The sequence below is a fragment of the Pan troglodytes genome, chromosome 6, assembly GCF_028858775.2.
Source record: "Pan troglodytes isolate AG18354 chromosome 6, NHGRI_mPanTro3-v2.0_pri, whole genome shotgun sequence".
NCBI lineage: Eukaryota > Metazoa > Chordata > Mammalia > Primates > Hominidae > Pan > Pan troglodytes.
In genome coordinates, this window is record NC_072404.2 from 82149987 (window position 1) to 82161583 (window position 11597).

The 11597-nt window shown below is 50.8% G+C and overlaps 1 long non-coding RNA gene across 2 annotated transcripts; it reads left to right on the forward strand.

Moving 5' to 3' along the window:
* Nucleotides 1-11168, forward strand: LOC107975853 (uncharacterized). Of its 2 annotated transcripts, none has more exons than XR_008536411.2 (4): nucleotides 1-2354; nucleotides 2708-2777; nucleotides 3482-3566; nucleotides 8978-11168. It is a non-coding gene; the product is annotated as an uncharacterized LOC107975853 (long non-coding RNA). The 2 variants fall into 2 exon arrangements; XR_001719343.4 differs by lacking the exon at nucleotides 8978-11168 and adding an exon at nucleotides 4567-7960 and having other exon boundaries at nucleotides 3-2354.
* Nucleotides 11169-11597: the final 429 nt, after the last annotated feature.

Consider the following 11597-nt stretch of genomic DNA (forward strand, 5'->3'; position numbering starts at 1 on the left):
AAGACCAGCCTGGCCAACACGGTGAAACCCCGTCTCTACTAAAAATACAAAAATTAGCTGGGCGTGGTGGCAGGCACCTGTAATCCCAGCTACTCCCGGAGGCTGAGGCAGGAGACTTGCTTGAACATGGGAGGTGGAGGTTGCAGTAAGCCGAGATTGCACCATTGCACTCCAGCCTGGGGTATAAGAGTGACACTTCGTCTCAGAAAAAAAGAAAGAAAGAAAAGAAATCAACCAGGGTCCCAGGGTGAAAATGAATTCAGCCAAACAACATTCTTTTATTTCTTTTTTTTGTTAGAGATGAGGGTCTTGCTTTGTTGCCCAGGCTGGAGTACAGTGGTACGATCATAGCTCACTGCAGCCTGGAACTTCTGGGCTCAAGTGATCCTCCCACCTCAGCCTCCCAGATAAGTGGGAGAGACTACAGGCAAGGACCACCATGCCTGGCTAATTTTTTAAATTTTTCTGTAGAGACGAAGTCTTGCTATGTTGCCCAGGCTGATCTTGAACTCCTGAGCTCAAATGATGCTCCCACGTCAGTCTCCCAAAGCGTTGAAATTACAGGCATGAGCCACTGCACCCCGCCAGATGTTTTGTTGTTGTTGTTTTGTTTTGTTTGAGATGGAGTTTTGCTCTTGTCGCCCAGGCTGGAGTGCAATGGTGCAATCTCAGCTCACTGCAACCTCTGCCTCCCGGGGATTCTCCTGCCTCGGCCTTCTGAGTAGTTGGAATTACAGGTATGTGCCACCACGCTCGGCTAATTTTTTGTATTTTTAGTAGAGACGGGGGTTTCACCATGCTGGCCAGGCTGGTCTTGATTACCTCAGGTGATCCACCCCCCTTGGCCTCCCAAAATGCTGGGATTACAGGCATGAGCCACCGTGCCTGGCCTCGCCAGATGTTTACTTCTTTTCAGTGGCTTGGTTTGGGCTACAGTTTTTTGTTTTTTTTTTTTAAGATAGAGTCTCACTCTGTTGCCCAAGCTGGAGTGCAGAGACATGATCTCGGTTCATTGCAACCTCCGCCTCCTGGGTTCAAGTGACTCTCTTGCCTCAGCCTCCCGAGTAGCTGGGATTACAGGTGCTCACCACCACGCCTGGCTATTTTTTTTTTTTTTGTATTTTTAGTAGAGACAGGGTTTCGCCATGTTGGCCAGGCTGATCTCGAACTCCTGACCTCAGGTGATCTGCCCGCCTCAGCTACAGTCTTAAGCGAGGAGCTGGGTCATTCTGCTATGGGGCAAAGTGGGGTGCAATATCTTCCTTTGTGACTCAGTTTCCTATATGTTAAGTCTATACACCCATACATTTATTGAATGTAGATTCTCATTTGAATTCCTCTGGGGACAGTCCTTGAGTGAAAACACAAACCCATTCACTCTGGGAATTCCTGGTCCCTGAGCACAGGTGCAGGCTGCAAAGACACAGTCACCTGTGAAACATGCGGATGCCCCCAGGCCTGGGGTCAGAGGCCCTGGAGGAAGTCAGGGGGGCTGCCACAAATCAAGCAGTTTTTCCTTGCCAAAGGACCCCCAACAGCCCAGCCTGGCCAACATGGCATAGCCCCATCTCTACCAAAAATACAAAAATTAGCCAGGCATGTTGGCGCACATCTGTAATCCCACCTACTTGGGAGGGTGAGGCAGGAGAATGGCTTTGAGGTTGGGAGGTGGAGGCTGCAGCAAGCCAAGATCGTGCCACTGCACTCCAGCCTTGGTGACAGGGGGTCTGTCTTAAAAAAAGAAAAAAGGCTGGGCGCGGTGGCTCACGCCTGTAATCCCAGCACTTTGGGAGGCTGACGCGGACGAATCATGAGGTCAAGAGATGGAGACCATCCTGGCTAACACGGTGACACCCTGTCTCTACTAAAAATACAAAAAAAATTAGCCGGATGTGATGGTGGGCACCTGTAGTCCCAGCTACTCAGGAGGCTGAGGCAGGAGAATCGCTTGAACCCAGGAGGCGGAGGTTGCAGTGAGCCGAGATCGCGCCACTGCACTCCAGCCTAGGCGACAGAGCAAGACTGTCTCACAAAAAAAAAAAAAGAAAGAAAGAAAAGGATGCCCAACAGTATCTAGCACAGCAACTCCTCTACTGCATCAAGGGTGCCCGCTTGCCCACACTCAGCTGCAAGCTGCTGTCTCTCCAAGTTTCTTGTCGGCCTGAGGCCTAGAGAAGAAAGCCAGTGTGTCATGAGTCCCCTCTCACCACTGACATTCCTGACAACTCCCCATCAGGAAGGAAGCACTGGGGCTGGAGACCGATGGTCCCTCTGGTCCCTTTGCCCTGGGTTTGGGATTCGCACCCAGGAGACCCATGGAATCACTGAGACCCCAGTCACAGCAGGGGCTCCAGGTGGGTGAAGGGGGCAGTGGGGTCTCTAAGCTAGGGTACGGGTGGGGTGTAGGGTCTCTAGGTCAGGGTGGGATGGGGTGGGGTCTCTAAACCAGGGTACAGATGGGGGGTTGAGGGGTTTCTTGTTCAGGGTGAGGGCGGGGTGGAGGTCTCTAAGTCAGGGTGGGGTGGGGTGGGGTGTAGTCCTGGGCTCTGTCCCCCACTCCTTTGGGTGACTTTTATACAGGTTTCTTCCCCCAGCATGCTGGTCCTAGGTTTGGAAGATGAGGTGGGGGAGGTGCACGTGTATGGTAAATTGCTTTTGGTTTTGATTACAAAATAACGTACATATGAAGTGGCTCTCCAATGTATAGGCATGACTTCAGGATAAGAAAATAAACACCTATGTGAAGGACGCCTGGCTCAAGAAATAGAACTTTCCAGGTATCTTGGAATCCCCTAGTTTCCCCTCTCCATTCCCTCCCCTCCCTAAACATACCTGCTTAGCTGGATTTTGGTTTTCTTCCCTTTTCTTTTCTTTTCTTTCTTTTTTATTTTATTTTTATTTATTTATTTATTTTGAGACAGAGTCTTGCTCTGTCGCCCAGGCTGGAATACAGTGGCACGATCTCGGCTCACTGCAATCTCCGTCTCCCGGGTTCAAGCAATTCTCCTGCCCCAGCCTCCCGAGTAGCTGGGACTACAGGCATGTGCCACCACGCCCAGCTAATTTTTGTATTTTTAGTAGAGATGGGGTTTCACCATGTTGGCCAGGCTGGTCTCGAACTCCTGGCCTCAAGCAGCTCTCCTGCGTCAGCCTCACAAATAGCTGGGACTAGAGGCATGAGCTACCACACCCAGCTGCTGCTTTTTTTTTTTTTTCCTGATAAAATTAAGTTTGTTCACTTTACAAAGTGAGCTTCACTTTGCAAAGTGATGCTTCACTTTGCAAAGTAATTTCAGAAGAGTGGTAAATAAGCTGTAGTTATGAATTTAAAATACAGATTTATTTTTAATCCAAGTTTTCAGGGAAAGTAACTTAGAGTGAGACAGGCTTGCTTTAAATAACAAATCTATAAATGACACAAATCAGTATGTTAGGATGCTAGAGGACCCTGGAACATTTCAATTCAATTTCTTCATTTTAGGAAATAGGGAACTGAAGGTTATCTCTGGCAATCTGGAGAGGCCAGGAACCCACCGCAGGCCCCCTGGAGATGGAGAGGGAAACAGGTGGGTAAAGAAAGCCCCTCTACTTAGATGGGCTTCTTGGACCTGAACAGCTGCATGTCTGGATGTGGCGGGCTGTGAAATGATCCCTGCCTTGCTGGGTGGTGGGGGTGGAGGTGGCAGCCAGCTCAGCTTGGGACTTGTCTCCAAGGACCAGCTGTGCCCCTGGGCCCTGGCCTCCTGCACCTTTGGGTCCCACCAGTGAGCCTGGCTCTGCAGGTCACCTGCGCTGGGCGTGCCCTTGGCCCTGGTCTCCCACCCTGCATGTGCCCTGCTGGCAGCCACCCACGGTGCCCCCTGCAGGCAGGTGCGTGTCCCTGCAAGCACAACCCAAGCTTTTCTTCCAAAGTCATATTCCAGCCTTCTTAAAATGTGGGTTAGGGCCAGGCACCGTGGCTCACGCCTGTAATCCCAGCACTTTGGGAGGCCAAGGCGGGTGGACCACAAGGTCAGGAAATCGAGACCATCCTGGCCAACATGGTGAAACCCCGTCTCTACTAAAACACACACACAAAAAATTAGCTGGGCATGGTGGTGTGTGCCTGTAGTTCCAGCTACTAGGGAGGCTGAGGCAGGGGAATCGCTTGACCCTGGGAGGCTGAGGTTGCAGTGAGCCGAGATCGCGTCACTGCACTCCAGCCTCGGCAACAGAGCAAGACTGCGTCTCAAAAAAAAAAAAAAAAATGTGGAATTGGGGTCGGGCGCCGTGGCTCATGCCTGTAATCCCAGCACTTTGGGAGGCCAAGGGGGGCAGATCACTTGAGGTCAGGAGTTTGAGACCACCCTGGGCAACACGGTGAAACCCTGTCTACTAAAAATACAAAAATTAGCCGGGCATGGTGGCACACACCTGTAGTCCCAGCTACTCAGGAGGCTGAGGCAGAAGAATCGCTTGGACCTGGGAGGCAGAGGTTGCAGTGAGCCGAGATGGTGCCACTGCACTTACTCTGGGCAACAGAGCGAGATTCTGTCTAAAAAAAAAAAAAAAATCCTGTTTCCCCAGGAAACCCCTCTTCCATGGCTGCAACTGGTTCTCCGGAATACTCCTTCCTTCTCCTACCCACAGTCCAACCAGGCTGAGGCCACAGATACTTGGAACTCCTCATCCCTGTCCTTACTTTTTTTGCCTCAAGTAAGAAATCAGATGACACATCAGACCCAGGTCCTGGGGAACTCCCTGGGAAATCAGACACTGGCAGCCCAAGGGTATTTTTGTTTTGTTTTGTTTTGTTTTGTTTTGAGATGGAGTCTCGCTCTGTCGCCCAGGCTGGAGTGCAGTGGTGCCATCTCAGCTCACTGCAACCTCTGCCTTCTGGGTTCAAGCGATTCTCCTGCCTCAGCCTCCTGATGCACGCCACCATGCCTGGCTAATTTTTTGTATTTTTAATAGAGACGGGTTTCACCGTGTTAGCCAGGATGGTCTCCATCTCCTGACCTTGTGATCCGCCCACCTCGGCCTCTCAAAGTGCTGGGATTACAGGTGTGAGCCACTGTGCCCAGCCCCAAGGGTGTTTTTTTAAAGACAGAGGATATGGGATGGGGTGGTGCAGCTTTGCTCAGAATCCTCATCCTCAAGGTCAAAAAAATAAGAAAAAAAATTGAGTTAAGTCCAGGCGTGGTGGCTCATGCCTATAATCCCAACACTTTGGGAGGCCGAGGCGGGTGGATCACTTGAGGTCAGCAGTTCGAGACCAGCCTGGCCATAATGGTGAAACCTTGTCTCTACTAAAAATATAAAAATTAGCCAGGTGTGGTGGTGTGTGCCTGTAGTCCCAGCTACTCGAGAGACTGAGGCAGGAGAATTGCATGAACCCAGGAGGCAGAAGTTGCAGTGAGCCAAGATCATGCCACTGCACTCCAGTCTGAGCGACAGAGTGAGACTCCATCTTAAAAAAAAAAAAAAAAAATTTTGAGCAAAATCCAACCCCACTGGAAATCAGAAAAAGGAAGAAAAAAAAAGATTATGGGAAAAAAAATATAGAATCTTGGTCCTATGTCCAGGCATGGTGGCTCCTGCCTATCCCAGTGCTTTGGGAGGCCAAGGCTGGAGCATCGCTTGAAGCCAGGAGTTTGAGACCGGCCTGGACAACCTAGCAAGACCCCCATCTCTACAGAAAAACCTTTTTTTTTTTTCAGATGAAATTTTGCTCTTGTTGCCCAGGCTGGAGTGCAATAGCACAATCTCGGCTCACTGCAACCTCCGCCTCCCGGGTTCAAGCGATTCTCCTGCCTCAGCCTCCCAAGTACCTGGGATTACAGGCACCCACCACCACGTCCAACTAATTTTGTATTTTTGGTAGAGGTGAAGTTTCACCATGTTGGCCAGGCTGGTCTCAAATTCCCGACCTCAGGTGATCCACCTGCCTCGGCCTCCCAAAATGGTGGGATTACAGGTGTGACCACCTCGCCTGACCAAGGTCTCTCTTTTTTTTTTTTTTTTTTTTTTGAGATGGAGTCTCGCTCTATTGCCCAGGCTGGGCTGGAGTGCAGTGGCACTGTCTCGCCTCTCTGAAAGCTCCGCCTCCCGGGTTCACGCCATTCTCCTGCCTCAGCCTCCCGAGTAGCTGGGATTACAGTCGCCCGCCATGACGCCCGGGTAATTTTTTGTATTTTTAGTAGAGATGGGGTTTCACCGTGTTAGCCAGGATGGTCTCAATCTCCTGACTTCATGATCTGCCTGCCTCGGCCTCCCAAAGTTCTGGGATTACAGGCGTGAGCCACCACACCCAGCCAGTCTCCTTTTTTTTATAGGGCTCCTCTCACAGTGCCTGGCTCACTGAAAGTTTTCAGTAGAGTACAGGGATTGTCACTCACACAGAGCGAGGATTGCCAGGGATTTGTTTGTACCAGAGGCTGGAGTAGAGGTTAGGAAACCACAGGGCATTCCTAGTGTCTAACCAGCCAGGGCCAGGCAGGCTTTCCATCCTTCCTTTGGTGCAAACGCCCTCGCAGTTGACTCATTCCCCAACCCTGAGGTCTGTGGCCCCCATCCCCCAGCCACACCACTTCCCCATTAGCATGGTGGCCCCTCTGGTCTCTGCCGTTCTAGCTTCCTGTCCATGCCTCCTGGTTCAGCCCAGATGTGGCCATGGCCCATCCTCCACTCCCCTGGGAGGACAGATCTGGCTCAGGGCTGTCTGCAGTCTTGAATCCCTCTCCTCTCTCCTCTGAAGCCAGGGTAAAGCACACACCACACAGCCTGGCCCACAGCAGGACTGATTCTAGTACATTCCCAGATGGTCTATGTCAGCTGGGAATGCTTGACTTCCTGTTTTGTTTTCCGTCAGCAATCCTAAACCAGAACTTTCTTTCCCATAAGAACGATTTCTTCAGGTTGCTGACACGGTGACACCACTTTGAAAAGGAGGGAAGTTTGGAGCACTTTTTGTTTAGATCAGAATTTAAAATGATGCCAGGCAGGGTGGCTCACGCCTGTAATCCCAGGACTTATGGAGGCCAAGACGGGTGGATCATTTGAGGTCAGGAGTTCGAGACGAGCCTGGCCAACATAGTGAAACCCTGTCTCTACTGAAAATACAAAAATCAGCCGGATTTCGTGGTGGGCACCTGTAGTCCCAGCTACTCGGGAGGCTGAGGCAGGAGAATTGCTTGAATTTGGGAGGCAGAGGTTGCAGTGAGCCGAGATTGCACCACTGCACTGCAGTCTGGGTGAAAAAGCGAGGCTCCATCTCAAATAAATAAATAAATAAATGAAATAGTAAAATGAGGACATTGGACAAGGTTATCTCTAAACAGCACACTCTGGCTTAACTTTGACATTTCAGGATAAGTGAGTTTCTCAGGAAACAGACCTATAAATAAAGCTCAGTAGTTTCCTTCCAGGACCCCCAGATAGCAGTGTAGAAAATGCACTCCATCTTAACACAAAAAATAAAAAGTCAAAAAATTAGCCAGGCGTGGTGGTGCGTGCATGTAGTCCTAGATATTTGAGAGGCTGAGGTGGGAGGAGGGAGGATCTTTTGAGCCCAGGAGTTGGAGTCTCCAGTGAGCTAAGATTGCAACACTGCACTCCAGCCCGAGTGACAAAGGGAGACCCTGTCTCAAAAAAAAACAAAAAAAAAGGGCGGGGCGGGGTGGCGGCGGGCATGGTGGCTCGCCCCTATAATCCCAGCACTTTGGGAGGCCGAGTGGGCGGATCATCTGAGGTCAGAAGTTCAAGACCAACCTGGCCAACATGGTGAAACCCTGTCTCTACTAAAAATATTTTAAAATTTAGCTGGGTGTGGTGGTGAGCACCAGTAATCCCAGCTACTCCGGAGGCTGAAGCAGGAGAATCACCTGAACCCGGGAGATGGAGGTTGCAGTGAACTGAGACCGCGCCATTGCACTCCAGCCTGGGCAACAGGAACGAAACCCCATCAAAAAAATAAAAGAGGGCCGGGCGTGGTGGCTCACGCCTGTAATCCCAGCACTTTGGGAGGCCGAGGCAGGCGGATCACAAGGTCAGGAGATCGAGACCATCCTGGCTAACACGATGAAACCCCGTCTCTACTAAAAAAAAAAAAAAAATCAGCCGGGGGTGGTGGCGGGCACCTGTAGTCCCAGCTACCCAGGAGGCTGAGGCAGGAGAATAGCGTGAACCCGGGAGGGAGAGGAGAGGAGGGGAGAGGAGGGAGGGGAGGGGGGGAGAGGAGAGGAGAAGGGAAAAGCAAAGTCTCCCTCCCAAATCACCTTGACCTGCCAATTAAAATTTCCTCCAAATACCACGCGGGAGGCGACAGCAACCGAAACATTAAACTGCCTCTGGTTCCACCAGCTGTCGGGGGTTTCTTTCCTTCTTGGCTCGGCCTAGAAACTCATATTTTATTCATGAAATTGAGGCCCTGGGAGGCCTGGGCATAAACAGGATGTAAATATTTGCGGGTGGTGGCGGGGGAAAGGTGGTATTTGGGCAGGGGCGGGCTAAAGTCGAGACACCCAGGACAATGATTACCTGGGGACCCGCCCACCTCCGTGCCTGTTACAGGCTGGGGTTGGGGCATAGACAGGCTGTGCCGCTGATGGGCGATGAGTCCGGGACTCCGGTGCCCTTGAAGTGAGTCAGGGGATATTGATTGCTTAACCTTCCCGGTGCATTCCATTTTCCCAATCATTGAGGTCCCTTATTTTTTTTATTTTTTTATTTTTTTAAGACAGAGTCTCACTCTGTCGCCCAGGCTGAAGTGCAGTGGCTCGATCTCGGCTGACTGCAACCTCTGCCTCCGGGGTTCAAGTGATTCTCCTGCCTCAGTCTCCGGAGTAGCTGGAACTACAGGCGCCCACCAGCACACCTGGCCGGCTGGCTTGCCTGCTTGCCTGCCTGCCTTCCTTCCTTCCTTCCTTCCTTCCTTTCTTTCTTTCTTTTTCTTCCTTCCTTCCTTTATTATTTTTATTTTTATTTTTTTTTGAGACAGGGTTTCGCTCTGTCAACCAGGCTGGAGTCCAGTGGCGTGATCTCGGCTCACTGCAACCTCCACCTCCTGCGTTTAGGTGATTCTCCTGCCTGAGCCTCCCAAGTAGCTGGGATTACAGGCGCCCGCCACCATGCCCAGCTAATTTTTGTATTTTTAGTAGAGATGAGGTTTCCGCATGTTGGTCAGGCTGGTCTCAAACTCCTGGCCTCAGGTGATCCACCCGCCTCAGCCTCTCAAAGTGCAGGGATTACAGGTGTGAGCCACCGCGCCCAGCCTTGTTTCTTGATGCCACCGCGCCCAGCCTTGTTTCTTGATGGTATCTCGTCCCACCCTCTCACCCCACAGCCTGCGCAGTGCATCCCTGCACCTAGGATAGTCCCTGGAGTATAAATTGTTGTCTTGGTTGGAATCTCAAAGATTCAGAATTTTCCTTTTTTTTTGAACCGCTTGAACCTTGGAGGGGGAGGTTCAAGCGTTTCTCCTGCCTCAGCCTTCTAAGTAGCTGGGATTACAGGCGCCCGCGACCATGCCCAGCTAATTTTTGTGTTTTTAGTGAGAGACGGGGTTTTCACCATGTTGGTCAGGCCGGTCTTGAACTCCTGACCTTGTGATCCACCCACCTTGGCCTCCCAAAGTGCTGGGATTACCGGCATGAGCCACCGTGCCTGGCCTTTTTTTGTTTTGTTTTGTTTTGATTTTGAGAAGGGCCGTGCTGGGTCACCCAGGCTGGAGTGCGGTGGTGCTATCAGAGCTCATTGCAACCTCGAACTCCTGGGCTCAAGCAATACCCCCCACCCCCTATCTCAGCCTCCCAAGTAGCTGGGACTGTGGGTGTATGCTGCCCAGCCTGGTTTAGGATTTTCAGAATGACACCCAGCATCCAACAGCCTCAGGTACGAGGAAAACATTTCTACCTGTGAGATACGACCTTCTTGGAACAGACACTCTCAGGGCTTCCCGAAGAATGTGGTGAGCGTGTCTGCACAGAAGCAGGCGTGCTAAAAACAGAGCATGGTTTAAAATGCCCACGGCACCTTCTACAGGTAATGAAACCCATGCTTGGAGATTTCTGGGGTTAGGAACATAAAATACACCTCCCAAATTGGAGCACCAGCTGGCCAGATTAGACCGAGGTGCACCGCTGTATTTCCAGTGGATGTGGTGTTGGAATGGTGGATACAACCTTGTTTTGAGAATAATGAGATTGCTGTTGAAAAGGAATGTCAAGCTACTTAGGTGAGGTGTCATCTTTTCTTATACGCAGTTAATCACTCCCTAACTGATCCTGTGTGGACATGTAGATGTTTGTTTTTTTTTCAGTATAGAACTTCTTAGCTTAAAGTGGGCTCGCTGTCAAAATATCTCATGTCACAGATAACCCATCACGAAGAAGAAGAAAAAAACCCCGACCTGCTAAACAGCCTAAAAAGGGCATGCTGGGGCACTCAGGTTTCTGGTAGGAAAGTCCTCAATCCCCACTCACAGCCCGCTGACCCTGCATTTTTTTTTTTTTTTTTTTTTTTTAAGATATGCTCTCATTCTGTTGCCCAGGCTCTGGAATGTAGTGGTGCAATTATGGCTTACTGCAGCCTTGACCTCCTGGGGTCAAGCCATCCTCCCACTTCAGCCTCCCAAGTCGCTGGGACCACCGGCACATGCTACCATGCTCAGCTAATTTTTGTTGTTGTTGTTAGAGATGGGGTCTTGTCATGTTGCCCAGGCTGGTCTTGAACTCCTGGGCTCCAACAATCCTCCTGCCTCAGCCTCCCAGGTAGCTGGGACTACAGGCACACACCACCACACCTAATTTTTTTTGTTTTAATACAGAGTCTCACTCTGTCACCAGGCTAGAGCGCAGTGACATGATCTCGGCTCACTGCAACCTCTGCCTCCCAGGTTCAAGCAATTCTCGTGCCTCAGCCTGGCTAATTTTTGTATTTTAGTAGAAACGGGGTTTCGCCATGTTGGCCAGGCTGGTCTCAAACTCCTGGTCTCAAGTGATCTGCCCACCTCAGCCTCCCAAAGTGCTGGGATTACGGGCATGAGCCACCACACCTGGCCTAATAATTTTTTTAAATTATTTTTTATAGAGACAGAGCCTTGCTATGTTGCCCAGGCTACTCTGGAACTCCTGGGCTCAAGTGGTCTTCCCACCTCAGCCTCCCAAAGAAACATTAAAAAAAAAAAAAAAAAAAAACAGCCCGGCGTGGTGGTTCACCCCTGTAATCCCAGCACTTTAGGACGCCTAGGCGGGCAGATCACGCAGTCAGGAGTTCAAGACTAGCCTGGCCAACATGGTGAAACCCTGTCTCTACTAAAAATACAAAAAATTACCCCGGCCTGGTGGTGGTGTGCGCCTGTAATCCCAGCTACTCGGGAGGCTGAGGCAGGAGAATCGCTTGAACCCAGGAGGCGGAGGTTGCAGTGAGCCAAGATCACACGCACCACTGCACTCCAGCCTGGGCAACAGAGCGAGACTCTGTCTTGAGGGAAACACACACACACACAGACACACACACAGGATTCTATCAACAGTCTATGCTGCTTTTTCTGGACTGTATTTTTTTAGGGGTCACAGAGACCTCTTTCCCTGTCAGTACAGGCAGACAGCCTTCATTTT